The sequence below is a fragment of the Callorhinus ursinus genome, unplaced genomic scaffold, assembly GCF_003265705.2.
Source record: "Callorhinus ursinus isolate GAN/ISIS: 27379988/994484 unplaced genomic scaffold, GSC_fseal_2.0 scaffold10, whole genome shotgun sequence".
In the NCBI taxonomy this organism is placed as follows: Eukaryota; Metazoa; Chordata; class Mammalia; order Carnivora; family Otariidae; genus Callorhinus; species Callorhinus ursinus.
Window position 1 is genome coordinate 52,535,344 of NW_027397072.1, and position 3,097 is coordinate 52,538,440.

Sequence of the window (3,097 nt, forward strand, 5' to 3'; positions counted from 1 at the left end):
AATTAACGTATCTATCATCTCATATAGTTACCATTTTTCCTTTTCTATTCTTTGTGTGTGTGTGTATGTTTGTGTGTGTGTGTTTGTGTGTGTATCCTAGCAGGTTTCAAGTATGTGGTACAGTATTTTTAACTATTAACATTAGCTCTGCTAATACCTTGCATAACTGAAGCTTTGTACCCTTTGATCATCACCTCCCCAATTCCCTCTCCTCCCAGTCCCCATTCTACTCTCTGCTTCTATGTGTTTGACTATTTTAGACTAAGAAGGAAAGTGTTTTTTTAATATAAAATAAATGTAAAGCTATTAAAAAGTATTAATACAATGAAAGCAGAAATTAATTCATTGAAAAATAGTAAAGTATCATTGGTAATTCAATCTAATCTGGTTTCTTTTTTTTTTTTTTACATTGTATAATTTAAAAGCTTTATTTCCCCCCACATGAGCAAATGGGTTTCATATTAGTTCAACTGGAAGTTTTCTTCCTATAGCTAGTGGCCTTTCTCATTGACTATGTCATTGGTGGGGAAATTGCTTTCTCACAGGGGAAGGGTAAGATTTTATAGAGACACTGAGCTAATCACACACAGAAACGTGAGGGTCTGACCCAGCAGCTTCCGAAAGAGTCTTGAGGTCGACGTGTCCCTTCAGCTAACAGCCTGGGCAGGCAGAAACACCACAGGCTTACCGCCACGCACCCGTTGCAGATGCTGGGCAGGCTCCTCCCTGCGGAAGTGACAAAATGCAGCCCCTCTGGCCAGGAAGCCTGTGGCGATCCCCTCAGTTCCTGCCATGTCCCCTTCCCTTAATCCTGTGGCCTGATGCAGGAGTGTTTTAGCTCAGCAAACAACTGACTTCTGCTTTGGGGTCCAAGGTGCACTCTCCAAGTGCGAGACTGGTCTTCGCTCAAATGTTGTGTTCACACAGTTTGTGGCCGGTGCTTCATGGGGCAGTTTCTGCCTCTCCTAGGAACAGTGGCCTCATATCAGCAGAAGCACGAAGACCCAGGCAAGCACTGGTAGGCAGAGTGTGGGGGCACCACTGCCAGATGTTCTCTGCGCGTGCATCACGGCGAAGACCGCATTCGTGTGGTTGGTGGGTAACTCTACATTACAGATCATACCTTCACAGCAAGACCTACACTCTGTATGTTCAGAATCTCGGCTGTGGTGGCAGCCAACAAAATGACATTCACTTCTGGAGGCACATTTTTTGGTAATGGATGTACTTCTTCCATGACTGGTAAAGTGGTGAACTGTCAGACAGTACTGTGTATTTTGTGGACACCATTTGTCTTCTGCCCATCGATTGCAGTTATAATTATCTCCTGCATTTTCACAGGTAAAACACTTGAAGCTGTTTGGAAATGGCGTAGGGTCCAGAGGAGGCCTCACGTTGTAGAAGTTGATATTCTTGGCCAATGCCCAGTTTTCTGACAAGATAAAGATCTGGACAACAGCTACGGCCAGAGCATAACGGAGGGGCAGCATTCTGACCTTCGTTGTGGGAAAATCCAAAACTCACATATCTCCAGAGAGAGCACGGTGGTCAGGCTCCTCTCTCCGACTGACCGTGAAGAGGTCTCTGCCCACACAAAGTAACCAGCAACATCCATGTGATTAACCAAAGCAGCCTAGTCCAGGAGGGTTGCCAACGGCAGGCAGCAGCGTGGCATATCTGCGCCGCGCGCGCCCTCCGGGCCTCTCCTCTAATCTGGTTTCTTTAAAACAAAAACAAATTAGACAATACCTAAAAGGTTAGTAAAAAAAAAAAAAGAGAGAGAGAGGGAGAGAGGGAGAAAGAAAGAGAAAAAACTATGCTAGCTGGCTTGAGGATCTTAATGAAATGGGCTGATTTTCAAAGGAATGTGTAAGTTACCAAAGTGGACTAAATAGGAGGTAGAAAGCCTGATTACACTACTAATCCTTAAAGAAATTTAAAAATCATAGAAGAAAATATCTAGTCACCATGTTTGGACGATCTCTTGGACAACTCTTGGGCACTACTTGGGATCCTCTAGACCTTAGTTCTTCTCTCAGTGTAGGATGCCACTGGGACCCTGCCTGATCAGCCAGAGTAAGAAGTAGTTAATGTCCTTTGGGTCAACCCTCGACCAAGGCTGAGGGGAGCAAGTGGTTAAATACTTTCCCATTTCTTTCCCTAGGAGCAAGACACTGAGCTGCACGTCATAAATTCAGACTGTCCATTGGGACTGAGCATCCTGGAGCAGTAAGTCAATTTGATAACACATCCTTGTTTTGAATCCCCTTCTTTCCCTGTTTCATTTCCCTATCCTTCCCTCCTTCCTATCCCAATCCCAGGTCTACACTCCCAGATGAACAATCATAATTGAGCCTTGGTCTCAGGCTCTGCTTTTTTTTTTTTTTTCCAATTGGCTTTTGATTTCATTTTCAATTTAAAAAATCTTAGTTTTTACATAGCATATTTGACTCATTTATATTTAGTGTAATTATTAATACATTTGAGTTTACATCAACTTTATATGCACCTATTTGTTCTTTTTTAAAAAATTTTTTTATATTTTTTAGAGAAGTTTTAGGTTTGCAGCAAAATTGAGAGGAAGGCAGAGATTCCCTGTATAACCCTATCCCCATACATGCCTAGCATCCCTCTATTATTAGTATCACTCACTATAGTGTACATTCATTACAAGTGATGACCCTACATTGACACATTGTGATCACCTAAAGCCCATTGTTCACCTTGGGGTTCACTCTTGGTGTTGTACATTCTATGGGTTTGGACAAATATATATAATAACATGACCCCATCATTATAACATCATACAGAGGATTTTCACTACCTTGAAAATCTTCTGTGCTCCATCTATTCTTCCCTCCCTCATCGCCCCTCCCCCACTTCTGACAACAACTTACCTTTTTACTGTCTCTGTAGCTTTGCCTTCTCCAGAATTTCGTATAGTTGGAATCATATAGTATGTAGCCTTTTCCAGTTGGTTTCTTTCACTTAGTAATATGCATTTAAATTTTCTCTATGTCTTTTCATGGCTTGATAGCTCATTATTTTTTAGCACTGAATATTCCATTGTCTCTATGTCCATTCACCTACTGAAGGG

At 42.1% G+C, this 3,097-nt stretch overlaps 1 pseudogene; it reads right to left on the reverse strand.

Moving 5' to 3' along the window:
* Positions 1-413: 413 nt before the first annotated feature.
* On the reverse strand, positions 414-1,700 carry LOC112820693 (ly6/PLAUR domain-containing protein 6B pseudogene; annotated as a pseudogene).
* Positions 1,701-3,097: the final 1,397 nt, after the last annotated feature.